Below are 17,071 nucleotides of genomic sequence, written 5' to 3'. Positions count from 1 at the left end.
CTGTAGAGATATTGCAAAGTGTACCCATGTTCAACACCACTTCACGGCCCCCTCTCCATCCCAAAGCTTATGCACAGGCAATGCTCCCTTCCCCTCTGGCAGAGGAGCAGTGCTCACCTCCCTCTGACCTGGGAAACCAGGCACCACAGGTGAATGAAGTGGTTGAAATCCACACAATGGGATCAATTAAAATCAAGGGAGTCAGTGACATATGTAAGAAAGGTCAAATTCTGCCTTAAATTATACCCCTGGCAATGACTACCCACGAGATGGGGAAGGTGACTGCTGTTGGGAAGTGAAGTCCCTGGCATGTCCTCTTCAAGTTTTCACAACGTTTGGTTGTCACCTCTTTTAGACTAAGATGTGAAAAACATCCTACACGCATAGATCAGCCCCTCTAAGTCTTCTATACACCTCTCCTTCGCTTACATAAGATTTTTCTTCAACTTATTTCCTGCACCTCTTCTTCACAGCTCATATTTGCCTGTTTCTGGTTTTCCATCCCAGTATCAAATGCCAATTCACTCCAACCAAACGAATCCATTTTTCTGCTTTGTTTGATCTATCACAAAAGAATTGCCCTAAGGAACTGCCGCTGGATTTCAGTGAGAGGTTCCTATCTACCACCACTGGCCTCCAAAACCCTCCCACTACCTGGAGAAATAAAACTTTCTTCCTTCTCCACCTGTTTCTTCTTTCTTTCAGATCTTCCCCTTCCTCCCCTCTGGCTTTCCCCCTGCCGCTGAAGACCAATCTTTCCCTTCCCTGATTTATCATTTTCCTTTCCCACCTCCAGCTCCTTCATTCTGTCCTTGATGACTCTGCAGAAGTATGTGAACAGAAACACACCACTGAAGTGCCATCTCTGGACACAACAGCCCCACTTCCAGGTGCCCCAGAGGTCCCAGGCTCCATCTCTGCTCCACCACTGGAGGCAGCAGAAGCTGGTGCAAGAAACCCTAGTTTTGGGAGTAATTTACCACCACAGAAAGTTTCTTCCTAAGTTCTGTAGTTGAGGGTTAGCAGACTCCTGGTGCAGGCACACAGAGATGCTCTCCAAACCCCTTCAGAAGGTGTTGTTATTTTGTTTGATTTTTTTTTTTAATAATTCCTACAACTCTGAATGTAGTTATCTATAAAAATGTTGAACCTCCTTTTGAGCTCTGTTCAGCTTTCAGCATTCATGGCATTGCAGGGCAGTGATTTCCAGCCTACCTGGGTGTTCATGAAGATGCGACCATGTTTTATTTTTCAGCAGCCCTGAATTGATCAGGTTTTCCAGTTACATTCATCACTAAGAGACAGAGGACGGAGAGCCCCCTGCAAGGCTGTTTTATCCCTCTGAGTCCCACACAATCATCGAGTCTTATCGAATTATCACTTTTAACTTTCCTGGAGTGATGCTGCTTGTGAGTCACCTTTAGTGCTGAAGAAGTAGCCTCTCCTAGCAAGAAGATTAAAATCCCATTACTTGTTATTCATGTGTTATTTAATGATTTTTTTTCCCATTATGTATTTATTTATTTTTAAGTTGCTTGTTTTGAATCTTGAGTTGGTGTTTTTAATATTAAGCGTAGTTTCTAGTTTGTTTTTCTAATTGGAATGAAATAAAAATAGAATGGAATTTTTTAGTGGGTATTTTTATATTTATTAAAGGAATGACAAAACACAAACCCTCCAAAGCCAATGACCAAACCCCGATGCCAGTAGCGCAGCTGCACAGGATAAGGGCAAAAAGGCAGCTCCTTTACTGCTAGAAGCAGAGCAAATGACATTAAAGGCAGCCCTGCAGCTCAGCAGAAAACCCCGCAGGCTCCAAAGTGCCCCTTGCAGATGCCCGTTACCTCTCTTGCAGTGATTTGGCATCCAGGTGGTGACCATGTAAACTCCGTCTTGAGGACAAGGTCCTTTCCTTACACCCATATCTCTCCATCCATGGGGAAGGTGGGATGAAAGGAGACTCGCATGTTCCACAAGGTCTTTTGGGATGGCAATCTCCACTTTGCGGGAGGACAGATCCTCTTGGTGACAAGACAGCTCTGAAGGAGCAGCGCCACGACCTCATCCAACAGAGATCTCACACCAGTGAGGAGATTCCTCAAAGACAAACATTGCAGGACCTGAAAGGAAACCTGAGAAAACTGGCTGTTACTGGTGAGATGGAGAGCCAAATGGAAGATAGAAGAAAGGGAAAGAAAGATAGAAGGGGAAGAGAGAAAAGAAGGAGAAGACTCCAGGAGTAAAATAAATAATAGCCGTAAAGGTAGATCCAGGCAGAGAAGTGGAAGGGAGTCAGATAGGAGGTCAGGAGGGAAACTGCTGCAGCAAAGAGAAGACATGGTCAGGAGGAGAAGGAAAAGAGTGATGAGGAGGGAGCAGCAGGGGAGGTGGATAGGGTTGGAAGAGGCTTGGAGAGATGAAGGAAGCAGGGAGGGAAGAGAGGAGAACAAAACTTTCTCCAGGCTGTGGTACAGTACTCCTCCTGCATCTCTTGGATGCATTTAACAGGGGCCTGGAAGAATCTTCATTTATCAGGAATTCAATTAAGTGGAATAGTCGTTATTAATTTTATAGGAATTATTTGTACCAGAGAGCCTGGAGCAAGGAAAGGCCTCCTGGAGCCATTTCTCCTGTCAACGCCCCGAGTCAGGTAGGCACTGGCAGCGCAGTCTCACCAGTTGAGATATTAATGAGATGCCTCTAGGTGCAAATGATAGTTTAATAGGTGTTACTTAACAGGAGCGCCCCTCGCCTGCGCATGCCAGCGCACGGCTCCTGACGAGGCTGCCTCCTTGTTAGAATAAGTAATTAGAATGTAGGAACACTCACTTTGACACTTTAATAAAGTGTCAGCCATCATCAATTTAGTATTTAATAAAAATAAAATTAAATATTTACCACATTTTTATAATATCATATTTAAAATACATGTTCCTCAAATTTGGGGGATTTAAAATGAGGTCCCGCCTGGACTCTGCTCCTGAAAAATAAGACCCACAATTTCTTCTTGGTTTTGTTTTCCATGGGAGGGACTTTCTTATGGACACCAGAACCCAGCGGCACATGGAGGGAAGTGTTCTTGTATGGGGTGGAGAAGAGGTTTCCTCGTCCATCTTCTGAGCCTCCCTGTGCTGTCTGGAGACTAAGGGTGCATTGAACAAGTCTACCCCTGAGTGCCACTGCTGATGGCAATCAGCCACTGCCAAAGAGTAGGGAGAAGCACAACTTTATTCCTATTTCATTGGTAGAAGAGCCTTCTAAACCAGATGTTGGCAAGAATACAGAAGACAATGCTGAAAATTAAAGCATTGTTAATGCTTTTCCCTCTGTGCCTGGATGGAATCTGAAAGCTAAAGTAGCTTGAGTGAGTTTATTCCCCTTCTGTCTCACCATCCCAGGTTCGCCCTTCTCTGGATGCCCACCTGGCCAAGGGAAGGCCAACACTGATCTGCCGTGCTGGGACCTCAGAATGCAAATGACATCCCGGTGACAAAGCGGTACAGACTGACCCACAAGATGCTTGGTGGTCCAGCAAAATGGCCTCTACCCCCATCTCTGTTAAAACAAAGAGCAAGGACATAGGAGCCAGGCTGCCATAGTAGAGCCTTTTCGGGGTGCACACAGCACGCCCCTGTGTACATGCACCCCCGCCTGCGCCCACAGAGCCCAAGGTGCACGGAGGAGCTCTGCCAACCCAGGGTGAGTGTTTTGGAAAACAAAAGGTGAGAGGAATGAGCAGAAGGAGATGCAGAAAGTCCCTCCGGTGGAGGTGTCTTGGCAACACAGGGAGGGGGGGGGCTGCTCCCCAGATAGCCCCCTGCTAACAAGGGATCCTGTCTCGGAAACTAATGAGTCACCACCGAAACCTTGGCAACAATTATTTAAATTGGAGCTGCAACCCTCTTGCTCCAGGGGTAGGGAGAGCTTCACTGATGTCTGCCTTATGGGGGGGTCCCAGCAGGGCTCCCTGCAGGCTGTTTGCACCCAGGGCATTGCTCCTGGGGGGCTGTGAGTGTTGTTGCACCCACCTTAAAGTACAAGGAGACTTGTTCAACATCACCAGCCACCTCTGGCCACCAAGGCCAAGCTCAGCTCCTTGGGTTTTTCTAAGCTAAGGAAACTCTTCCCCCTGGGCACAATGCATATTTTACCCAGGCACTAGGCAGGGCTTTCGTGGGGGAGGTGGCTGGGTGGCTCTTGCCCCTGAGGTGATTTGGTTTCATTCCCATCCCCTGGACCCTCAGCTGTCACATCTGGGTCCTCATCTGGATTAGGGCCACATCCACCCAGAAACAGCATATTATATCCCCCAAAACCAAGGCAAACCAACAATACCTCCAAGTCACATCCAAACAATTCTTCCAGGATTAAAAATGAAGCTTTTACCACTCTGGAAACAACTTCCTGGCTGGTCTAGGCACAAAACATTCGTGGGGTATAGATGCACGCATCCTGACATCTGCTCTGAGCAGCTGTAGAACATTGTCTGAACACTTCCCTGAGGCTGAGCCCTGGCATGGCTCAGGTGGCCACAGGTCTCTGAGCCGCGATCCTCAGCAAAGCACCAAATTTGGGCTGGAGGTTTGGCAGCCAGGGTGGCCATGAGCAGGGCTGGGAGAGCATGGGGGCGGCTGCTGCTGCGGGCGAGGGCAGGGCCAGGGTCCTGCGTGGGGACGGGCTCCCATGGGCGCCAGGCACGGTGCTCTGGAAAAGAGTGCCATGCTGCATCTGTGTGGGGCCCTACAGCACGCAGCTCCTCGGGGGAACGCGGCCGCCAGCTCCAGCCCGCCCTCCATGTCTGCGGCTTCCCCGGCACCCTCATGTTTCCCACACGATGGGCAGCCACGCCAGGAACGGCCAGGAGCAGCCCACGCCATAATCAAAAAGCAAGAGGAAATCTTCCTGTGCTGCTGGCAAGAGCAAGGCAGCCAGCAGTGATCCCTGCAGCTGTAGCAAAATTCCTGCACTGCTGCCCAAGGAAAGCGAGCAGGCAACCAACGTTTGCTGGGGCAGCACCATGGGAAAGCCCTGTGAGCGGCACTGGGGCAGCAGAGAGACCTTCACATGCATCAAGTGCTCTGCCACAAAATGGGGATACGGCCCAACTGCTCATGCCCTTAGCAAGGTCTGGATGGGGGGAACACGCCTGGGCAGTGATCCACTTGCTTCCTCCGCCTCTCAAAGCTGAAGAGAAGAACGGCACGAGGTCTAGCAGAAATGACGTTCTCATTAAGGCTCTGGAAAGAAAACTTTAAATCAGTGCTGGGCAAGTTGGGCGTGACAGAAAACCAGAATGGAAATAAGTGCAGTCGTGATCTCTTGGCTGCATGGACTCGTCCCAGCAAGTGACATTAATATGGCCAAGAGTAGGTCATGGATGTCAGGAGGAAGGGCACAGTGATCTTCTAAAGCACAGAGGGATGCACCTGGGAAAGGGGGACCAGGAGCTGCCGTGAACAAGCAGCTCAGCACCAGCGCCCAGCGTGCTGCTCTGGGTGTATGAACACGGGAGCTGTATGTAAAACCAGCATCTTTCTGCTCAAAGATATAAGCAATAAAATGAATAATAAAATAGAATAAAGAAGGTTGGCTGTGGATCAACAATAAACCCTCCTGTTATCTCATGCTCCCCAATATGGACAGCTTCAAGCTGACATCCCCCTTTCACCGTGCCCTGCTTGAAGCTCTCCAAATTGTATTTATTTTCAACCTGCCCGAGTAGCGCCGTCTGTGCAGGCACTCATATGAGCTGTTCCCTTTTTATCCCATCACACACGGGCTACCTGTGGCTTCTCTGGGTCCTAATGATGACAGCCTACCCCTACCCAAATTAAAAAAAAAAAAAGGATTCTTGTTAGGGATTCAGCAAGCCCTGTTCTACCAGCAGCATCTGCCACCCGACAGCAGATGAGGCCACTCTGCTGCCTCAAACACCTTCAGTGAAGTTCACGGAAAAGTCTGTCTGACAGAGGGGAAGCAATTAGGGAACAGCTTGGAGCTGAATCTGATTTCATACTCCACCAAAGGATTTCATACTCCACCCAAGGCTTTCTGTGGAGTCTCAGAGCGAGCAGCAACACCCAGAGCCTCTAAGGAAACCGGACCTGCAGACAAGCCCTTACTGGAAACCCTCATTCCCCACCAGCAAAGCGAGACCCATAGCACTCCCGTTTTTGCAGGACCCAGCCGCAATACAATGCCCTGCACCGTCTACAAGGTGCGGCTGCGATGCAGAAGCAAAGGGAGGTCTAAAGAAGCCAGGTGGGATGGCAGAGGAGGGTGGGAGAGCTGTGGATTTGCACCAGCCGTGGGGCAGATGAAGGTGAGCACTCAGCTCCCAGCCCCACGCAGGGAGAGGTGTTATCTCGGAGGGGAGCTCCGCGCCAAAACAGTTCAGCAGCTGCCCACACTTGATTCGCAAACTAACGCCGCGGCATTTGTCACCGAGACGAGCGCCCGGTTCTGAACGGGTAACGCTGGCAGCCTCGCATCAATGTTTTCACAGGCAAATTCATACACTGACCTCCGCGGTGAAGCACGCAGCAAATGCCTGGAGTCTGGTTTACATCTGCCACGGGATCCTGTTACATTCAGAACAACCCCTGTCAACGCTGAATCTGTAACAATCAATAAAGAGAGAAGGTTTGTTTGTTCGTTGGGGTTGTGGAGGTTTTTTTTAATGTTTTCTCATTCCTAATTGTGTTATTTTGCTACTCCAAGTTTTGCAAGTTCTGCGATTGCCTCCCCCCTCCCCTTCTTGTTTTCTTTTAGGACAAGCTGTCATCTTTTCACATCTTTTCACCAGGCCATTGCAAATGTAAAACTGTAAATTGCAGGATTGTGCAAATAGCACTAATAGCATTTGCATAAAAATTGGTTGCAAAGAGCAATTAGCACTTCATTAATAATCAATGAAGGGCCAATTTACACATTGCCCAAAAGCAAATTGTAAATTCAATTTTGTCTATAATTGAGCATTTGGTGCTGGGCAACTATACAATGGTGCCAGAAGAGACCGGCACAGCAGTTTCAGAGTCAAATCTCCAGTGAGTTCAGGTTTCAAGTGATCCCCAACACGGTTCTTCCAGAGGCCAAGCCAGCACCTCCTTCACAAGGGAAGGGAACTCCAGGAGGTACATTTGTGTCGGAGAAAACCCTCAAATATCTGCCTGCTACCAGCCTTGGTCCAATACAGCCCTATTGCCAGGAACTGGGATACTGCTTATATGGCAGAGGTCTCTGTGCTGCCCAAACCTACCTTGCAGTGATGCTGTGGAAAGGGGGAGATGCACGAAGGACATCGGTGATGACATACCATCACCTCGGCACGCAGACCTGAACACCCTCCCATTGCAGTATCCGCTAATGCTCTACAAGTGACACCAGAGGTCTTTCCTTTACCTCTAAGGTAAAGGTCTCACATGAGCCTTGTAGCTTAAGTATTCCTACTAAGCCACTTCATCCACTCTCCCCTTTGTCACCTCCATCCGCACATGACCTTTCTGGGATATCCCAAACTTGTACACAGCCAATTAGGGTCAGAGAAAACAAACAGCCCTGCTTTATCACTTTGATTTCAGTGTCACCAAAGGGTTCCTGGGTCCTGATTCGGACTTTAGGCGATGTATCCCCCAGGCTTCCCTTCTAGACGGACGGTGGCAGCCGGTAAACCGGGGCAGCTTAACCACGACAACAACTTCCCAAGCCCCAAATTTTTCACTATCTCATCCTCCACTTAAAAGGCATAGCCGGCTCCATTTCATCACCAGAGTCTGACTCTAAACCACTTGACATCTGAGGTTTTCTTATCACATATTGCGTGGATCTCATGAATCTGGTGAAAAGCTAGACGATCATTTAGCAGGGGTTGGTCGCTTTATCTATTTTCCATAATAATTTGAATATTATTACAATGGCACCTTTCATCTGGGGATATACATGCACTTTACATATGTTACATTAATTTCACTGATGAGCTGGGGAAGCACTCTTTATCCCTATTGTGCAGATGAGGAAATGGAAGCACAGAGATGATATACCGCTTGCCCAGTATCGCACGGGAAGTTTCTGACAGAGCCAGGAATAGAAATCACATCTCCCATGTCTTATGCAGAAGCATATCTTTATGTCCCTGCCCAGTAACTGAGCCCTTAATCCAGACTAAGACACCCACACAGGACCCACTTCGCTAAGAAGAACACAGACACCCAGCAACGGCAGTGCCTTGCTCCGGGAGGAGACTCAACTGATGCTGAATTTCCCCCACTCTGGAGGTTGGAAGTGCCCTCTGCAAGCAGCAGCTCTGGGGGCTCAAGGGAAGGGAGGCCGGCTCCGGGAGCCATTTCCATCTGAAGTGGATGTTATTAGTTGGTGTAAGCAGATGCTCAAAATGGGACGCCCAGGACTTCTCAGCTTTCACCCAGCAATGTCCCTGCTCCCTTTTTCCTGCCTGTTCAATCCACCTTTACCAAGAGATTGAATTTACAATGGACTCGAACACATTTAAATCCGTTTATTGCAAAATTACTTTTCAATAATTACATCACTGTGCTGACTGTGTTGCATAATGAAATTAGCATGAGAGATATTAGAAAGAATATAAAATTATAAGAAATATTGAAATACCTCTTTCCCCATCTGCCTTAGCACAGCCCATAGCTTAACTGGAAAACGAGCACTGCTCCTGGATGGGATTTAAATGCATCAAGTGTAATTTTATAATGTCTTTTATATAAATTAATTATAATGGTTATTGCTGCTTTACATTATTAGATTGAAATTTGCCTCCACTTCAGTGCATTATAAGAAAGCTGCACCCATTTTGCTCAGCAATGCCCTGAAAGTTCTCATGGCATGGAGCCATTCTCCCCACATTGACACCACCAACACGTCTGAAGTTAAAAGCTTTGGGCTCGTGTTGGCATTGCAGTGCCCACTGTGTGTCCCAAACCCACAAGTGGACCCTCAGGAGCAGGCTTTGGGACCCCCAGGGAGAACTTTGACTGGGATGGGCCAATGCACCCCTTCCAAAGCTTGCGTCTCCCTCTCACCTCTGTAGCAACCAGCCTGGGCTGTTTTAATTTTGTATCTGCAGAGAAATAACGGTGGTAAAACGCCTTACAAAATCCATGCAATGACACAGGTGAAGTGGTTAAGTCCGAGCCAGTAGAGCCCATTAGCTACCATGGGCTGCTGTCAGCCGAGCACTGCTGGGTGTTTGTGGGAGCAGCTGTAGAAGAGTTGGGGCCGTCCTCACGCAAAGCTCTACTTTGAAAATGAGTTTGGACGCAGCGTAGTGCTGACAGGGAGATTCGTTGTGCGTATGCCCACTATTACATGCCCGGTTGTTGTTTTTCTCTTCTAATAGCTGGGCTATTACATGAAAAAACAGAATGGGAAGGAAGCAGGCGAGCTGTTGGGTAGTTAACTAACCACTTGCTACGCTGGACAAACCACAGTCATGCAAAGCAAAATGAAGACACAGTGATATGCTTTTACTGCCGCTTAATCCTCAATAGAAGTCTACTAATATTCAATTTGTGACGTTATTTGCACATTGAATTAATCCAGAAACTAAAGGGCTAATGAGTTATGGAAAGTAGCACATGGCTTAATTGTAACAACAAGGGCCTGCCAGCCTCTGTTCGGTCAGGAGAGCCTGGTTAAAAATAAAATTTTGCATGCACCGATACACACCAGACGGGCAGGGGAGCAGCAAACTAAAAACGCAAACTATCTGAAAGACTGTTCTTTTAAATGCCCTAAGTTTTCCTTCTTTTCATGCATGCTCCTCATGAAACACCACAACATTCATTAAGCATAGCACAGAAAAGCCAGGATGACAAAAAAAAAAATAAATATTCCCTTCAGAATTCTGTTCCATTAAAATAATTGCGCAATTTCCTTACAGAAAGCCAACAGGTCTTCAAGGGGAGCTGGTGAAAACAAGCAAAGATTCTTGAAGAACTTAAAGAATGAAAAGCACAGTAGATATTTTCAGCATACGATGCTACCAGCCCTCGGCAAGAGCTGCTATTTGGCTCAGTGTGCTCAACCCCCAGCACAGCACTCACCCTGCAGCAGGACCCCAGCCTTGTCCACTCCCATATGAGTAAGAGTTAAGACTTAAAATTCTGGCTACAAAAGAGAAACAATCATAAAACTTTCCCCCTCCTCAACAAGCTCTGCAGGCAAATGTGTCTCCAACATTCCATATCTTACTGATACCCAGCAACACCCGTATGTCCCAGAGCAGTCCCAGCTTCCACCCAGAAACACTGAGCACTGTCACATTTCTGTCTATGCACACACCTGGTTTAGGGCCAAATATTCTGAAGGAAGAGGCTGCAATCAGTCTTGAAGCTGATGGAAAATATGAGGCGGAAAAAGAGAGGACCCCACCCTATCTCACCCCACCAGTTCCCGGTGAGGGGACTGCTGGCAGCACTGCTCCCTGCCGGCTCGGTTGCCATTTCAGAGGATGTAAAGCTCTTCCCAAAGCCTTTTACTGGAAAGAAAAGCCAGGGAGAGCCTCATCTTCTGCACGGTCTTGTAGATCCTGCCCCTTCCTCAAATCCCTGTGTGGCAGAAACTCAATCATTTCTGTTATGTTTGTGGTGTTGGAAGCTGGCCTTCTCTAAGATCTCCTCCAAATCTCACCTAGGCAAGAAAAACAAACACATGAAGTGGGATACCTGGCAAACCCAGCCCAAATGCCTCCTCTGCCCTGCCTGAGCTCTGCTAACCATAGAATCATAGAATGTTTTGGGCTGGAAGGGACCCCTAGAGGTCATCTAGTCCAACCGCCCTACAGTGAGCAGGGACACCGCTAACTAGATCAGATTGCTCAGAGCCCCATAATGGTCAATCCAGGCCGGCAGCTCCTGCATTTCTTTTCCCACTGCTACTTTCCCCAGCTCCTGAAACAAAAGCAAGATGGAGCTGCTGGCAAAGAGGGTTGGAGCCCCTCATCTCCGGCAGAGCCAGGCCAGGGTCAGGAGCTTGGGAGTTTGCACCGTTTAATAGAAAAGGTGAATAAATCTAAAGAGCACTTAATTTATTGATGAAGTAAGAAAGACTGTTTAATGTGGAAAACATAAGCAAAATCAATAGCAGAGAGCACAAATAACTAAAGCTATTGACACATAAGTATTTTAAGCCTAATTGCAGGCATATGCACTTTCTAAGGGTATCTCACCTTCTAATAGCACCCTTGAGATTATGGGGTTAATTGATGCAGCTGTTTACTCCTGGCTCACGTGGTCCAGATTGGGATTCCCTGGAGGATGCTATTAAACTAAAGTGTTTAATGAAGTGCTAAAGAGTGGAGTTTCTAATATTCTTCCCTTGAATGAAATTGAATAGAAATTTGAGCAAACTTCTCTTCCCCAGGTGGAAACTACAGCTCAGCGTTGGAGTAAATCACCCCGTGGTCCTTGTAGGGAGAGCCCTGCAATACAGGGGGGAAGATTTGCTTGGGTTTATTTGTTAGACTGAGGATGTGGGGATACTCTTGGGTTTTTTACCTCCCAGATCACAGGTAGGAGAAGAGACCTACAAATATGCTCCATTTTAGCACCGCTGTTGGACAAGGAATCCCAGGAAGCCAATGCAATTCACTCCTGAGGCATTTCAGACTGGCTGTGCATTATGTTACAGTGCTTCTCTCTTTGGAGCGGGCCGAGAGGAGGATTTGATCTCCATTTGGGAAGGAGCACAGGTGACAGCACCAGTGGTGCCGCCAGCCCAGGTGTTTCAGCTTGATGGCAGTGGGGCAAACCAAGACTGTCAGAAAAGAGGCTCTTAAAACCAGTCCTATCCTTTTATAATTTGGCCCTGGTCTGGCTTGGTACCTTTGGAAACCAGGTAGATGCCTCCATATGACATGTGTTTCCCAGACTGACAGCCCTGGCCAAAGTGCACAGTCTCCCCATACCCATCCTATAGTGCACAACACAAAGCTCAACTACCTTCATCTCTGTAATGGGAAGGTCTTGGCTCTTCTTCACCTCTATCCACCACCACAAGCTTCTCCCAGGTGAGGTCTGAGCAAAGCAAAGAAAGTAATGATGGAAATTTCACTTCTGGAACCCCTCACTACCACCTAGACCCTGCCTGGAGGGACCTTGGAGCCTCCTCTCCCAGGGTCCAGCTGTCCTACCTATGATCTCCCTCAGCCTCTCACTCTTAGCAAGGCTTTTAATTCCTGTGAAGAAGAAATTGCTTTCTCCATTTGGCTCTTCCGGTCTGAGAGGGCGCACGGAGAATGAATCTGATGAGGGCAAGGATGTCCCTGGAGTGAGGGGCATGGGTCTGGCCTTCCTGGGTTCAGTGAGCAGGGCAGCGCACTGATCTCAGCCTTCAAGGTCCACCCGTGGAATCAGGTGCAATGCATAGACCCTTTAAAATCATCCTCTCCCTCCACAACGGCCTTCCTACTGCAACTTGAGATTTTCTTCTCTTTTAAAAATCAATTAGTTTGAAGCCATGTTACAAAAGCCTTTCTGCAGGATAGATATTCTCAGTGAAAATGCTCCTTCTACTGCCTCCATCCACATTGCATCTCCCTTGAGAGGGGCAGAGGGATGGTGGGAAGGGAACATTATGCTTATAGCCCAGATAATGTTACTAACTCCACTGAAAATGCTTCCAGAAAGAAGCATGCTGGCTGGTGCATCCAGTACGCAGTTGGGAGTGTGCTGAGTTAACTAGATTGGTGGTTTCAATGTGTTGCCTACAGACTCCAGAGGGACCCATCAGGGGTTGTGGAAGGTAACTGAGAAAAGCTGGTTTGCTGTCAGTCAGCACAAATTTTAAGTACATGGAGGGGTCTGCACATGCACCATAAAAACCTGGGAGTTCTATGAATCCAAAAAGGCTAAAACCATGGGTGAAGTGGGTTTTGGGGCAGTTTCTCCTGTTTCTGTCCCACTTGTGACAGGGAACGTGGAATGGAAAGAGTCTTCTGTACAGAATGGAAACTGTTTTCTGCAGTTGGATGGGGGTTATCTACGGGAGAAAACCATAATCAGCCTCAGAACATACCTGTGCCTGCACCCTCCTCCCCTTGTGTCTGGGACCTTGGTGGTTTTGGGAAGACGTGTCTGGAGCTGGAGGAGGAGCTACATGCAGGCTCCCAGCTCCCAGCTCTGCCCCGTGCTGACCAGGCACTTCTGGGCAAATCTGGGGGAAACAAGGAAATAACACGAGAACTGTGAAAACCCAAAAGGCTGGAGAGCTCAGTTGTGTGCTGAGGGATGTGCTTGCAGGCTCAGTGCCTTGCAAAGGTGGACATCGGAGGGGCTAAAGAGAAAGGAAAGGGTCCCTGACCAGTGTTTCCCCATCAGCTCCTCAAGTGTTGCCTCACCTTTTAGTAAATATTTCTAATACCAGGACTTGCCCAGTTCTCCCCTCTTGCACAAGAACCCTCATGTGCCTTTCTGGTTTTAGTCTGATATTTCTGCCCTCTGTGCAAGCCCTCCACCCCCACCCCCTACCTTGTGTGCCTTTAGCCAGCTGTGCTCCCCAACTCCTTCCCTTCCACATCAACCCTCCAAATCTGGGTCCTGGACCCAGAAAAGCAGCTCTTCTGGGTCATTTTTAAGTATGTGCTGCATCCTCATCAACCTGTGTCATGGAGCAAGGTCAATGTTGGCTCCTCTTCTCTCCCTGCACTCTTGCAGCCCACCTAACTCCAACCCCTGCCAAGAGACAGACCCTGAGCCCTGCCACCACCCCGCCTCAGGACACGGCATCGTCTTCATGGCTGCACCCCAAAACTGGCCGTGAGTCTGTGCCCTGGACAAGGGCACCAACCCTTGCCTGGGGGAAGGCACTATTTGCCTCCTTGCTGCCAGCTTCATTTTGCTGGGTTTGCTCACATTTGCTCCCATGCACATGATTTCCTGGCCTCCAGTGGTGTCCTAGGCTCCCAGTTCAGTGTCACCTGTGAATGACATGAAGGGTGTTTTTACCTTCTCGTGGAGCCAAGGTGGTGGGTGGGCTGCCCTGGGTGCCCGGGTGCCCCACAGCCACCCCTGCTCTGGGTCTCCTGCCCACATATGGGACCAGCAGCTCCTGGGCCAGTGCATGGTCTGGCTGTGACTGTCCACCCAGGCCAGCAAGCCACAACTGCCCCTTCCAAACCCGTAAGACATCTCTCTTCTGCTAGCTACAACCACCATGAAGGCAGGCTCAAGTTAAGCTCTTTTATTTCACAAATACAGCTGGGCCAGCATACAACCAGATACCGAGGCTCTGCGGATATGTTCTAACTCATTAAATGACCATCATTTAATTGCTTGCAATTGTCTGTCCATGCCCTGAACTCCGCACTGGTGGCAGCATGGGGCACGGGTGGTCTCCCATCCCTGCAGCCTTCCCCCGTCCCCGGCAGAGCGGGACCCGCAGCAGCAGGAGGGGCATCGCAGGGTCCCCAGCCCGATCGGCCCATCAAAGCCCCCAGCACCGGTGTTACAAAATCATTTGTGGTGCGGAAAAAAATGAAAACAACCAAAAGGCCGTGGCGGAAAACCGGGGAGAGAGGAAAATTAACTAAGAAATATGCAGCCTTGATGTCAATTCGCTAAAGAATATTTATTGTCCTCTCATGCATCTTGCTTGCTCTCCTAACAAATATAATATTTTTGAAAGATGTAGTCTCCCTTTACCACTGCTGTCTCTCTCATGCCCTTTCTCTGTCTCGCTAGCTCTGTCTCTGCTTCTCTGATACCAACTCTGACAAACCGTGTGATTCTGATGGAAAATTCATTAGTCGTCCCTTTTTTTTTTTCTTCCCCATTTTCCCAGTCAGCTTCGCGCCTGATCTGTCAGCCTCTTCCATCCTGATTATCTGGAGACGCCAATTTCAAAGAGACATCTTAATAGTGATGTCAACGAATTAATTAGATGTGTTAATGAGCTAAAAGCAACCCAAATTAAATTAATGCAGTAATAAGCACAGACAGCAAAATTAGCTCCAATTTCTGTAAATGATTCTGAACTGTACACAACATCTCATCCTGCTAGAACATTACCATCCCCCAAAGCTAATCAAGAACTCCACTGCAATTAACTGCTTAATTACAAAACACACACACAGCTCATAGATCCAGCAGCAGGAGGGGTGCGCTGGGCTGCGGAGCAAGCGGGGAAATTCTCTGCAACAAACACCATGCTTTGGGCCTGCAGGAGAGGCTCTGCCCCCCCCCAAAAGCACCCCCCAGCTCCTAAAACGGCGTGATCCGGCACGAGGGCAGGAGCATGGGCAGGAGGAGGGTGGCTGGGCAGGCTCCCCAGGAGCACCCCATGTGCCAGGTCCCGCTGTGGGACGCCCAGCCTGGCCAGGGACACTCACCGTGCTGTGCCCACCGGCGGCAGAGATGTGCCCATCGCCCTCCCGTGTTGTTTATTGTGTTTATCAGACTGGGGCTGCATGGAAAAGCCTAATTGTCCAGCTCTGCTCACCTCCCCTGGGGATGAGCGGGAAGCCGCTAATAGCTTTGCAGAGCTGCTCAGGTATCTGATTAGCTCTAATTGCAGCTGCGAAGACAGAGGGAAGGAGTGGGATAGCGCTGCGGACAGAGGGAAGGGGAAGAGGATGGTGGAAACGGGGAGAAAGAAAGGGCTGGGGAGGATGGATGGAAATCCCCGGGACAGGGTGGGGGCACGCATGAAGAAGGAAAAAGGAAGGAAAGGCCAACAGAGGAATGATGGATACAAACAACAAAAAAAAGGTAAAACCAGGCAAACAAAGAACTGGAGCCAGAAACAAAGGGAAGGAAGGCGAGACAAAGAGGGCTGCAGGCTGCCAGGCCCCGCGGAGCAGCCGGGGCAGGAGGGCTGGTGGAGACAAGAGCAGGTCCCAGCCAGGCCCCATCCCAGCCCCACAGAGCCGGGATGCGCTGGGGATGGTGGGAAGTACAGCCGCCTCATCGCAGGGTGACACCACTGATTTGGAGGTTGTGGAGTCATTAGTCTGCCTAGTAAACGAGGAATATTTGCAATAAAGATGAGGGCAGAGATTCGCTGTGACAAATAGCATCTCTCTGTTTCTCTTTTTTTTTTTTTCCACCTTTTATTGCAATTAGTTCGGTCTGTTAATAAGCAAAGGATATTTTTAGTTAATTTCAGTTCCAGTTAATTGATTCAAAAGCGAAACCCAGCAACTGAGTTAATTGATCCATGTGTCTTATTCTCTTTTTTTTTTTCCACCTTTTATTGCAATTAGTTCGGTCTGTTAATAAGCAAAGGATATTTTTAGTTAATTTCAGTTCCAGTTAATTGATTCAAAAGCGAAACCCAGCAACTGAGTTAATTGATCCATGTGTCTTATGTTGTAGCGGCGAGGTACTCTCTGGGCAGCTGCCATCACCGGAGCTCAGAACGGCATGGGAGGGATGGAGCGCGGGGGGACGGCAGAGACCCCTGCCCCGAGGATGGGGGGCGAACACCACCACCAGCAGCTGTGCCACTTACCCCTGGCTGCAAAATAAGCTGCAGGGCAATGGCCTTCAGGCGCCTGGCACGGGAAGTGTGCCAGCCCCCGCGCAAGCCGGCGTTTGCGCACTGCAGCAGAAAGGCTCGTGCCGGAAAGCTCGGTGAATGGGATGCCCTGGCTGGCTCCATCCAGTGGGATGTCCAGCCGGGCATCCTGTCTCTGACAGGCACAGCGGGAGATGGTGTTTAAGGAGAACACGCTACCTCGTCCACTTTCTGTCCCCCTTGTGCTCCCTAGCTTCCCGCGCTCTCTTGGCAGGGATGCTGGCGGGTGCATCCCTGCCCAGGGAATTTTAGCTGCCACTTATAAAGCTGTTGCCATGAGTTTGTCTAATCCCCTTTTCCTCCTGTGGCAGCAAGTTCCAAAGTTCACTACCTGCCGTGTCCAGAAGTGCTTTTTTTTATCTATCTCATACTTAATCACTTACCAGTTTCAGTCGAGTGCCCCTTGCTCTTCTATTACAGGATTTGGTGAGCGACTGTTCTGTGTCCAGCTTATCTACTGACCTCAGGATTTCCTAAACCTCAGCCAAATCCCGCCCCAGCCTTTTCCACCTCTGCCTGGCAGGCAGAG

The sequence above is a fragment of the Egretta garzetta genome, unplaced genomic scaffold (assembly GCF_000687185.1).
Source record: "Egretta garzetta isolate BGI_Z169 unplaced genomic scaffold, ASM68718v1 scaffold57, whole genome shotgun sequence".
Classification (NCBI taxonomy): Eukaryota; Metazoa; Chordata; class Aves; order Pelecaniformes; family Ardeidae; genus Egretta; species Egretta garzetta.
Note: the sequence above shows the minus strand (reverse complement) of the source record.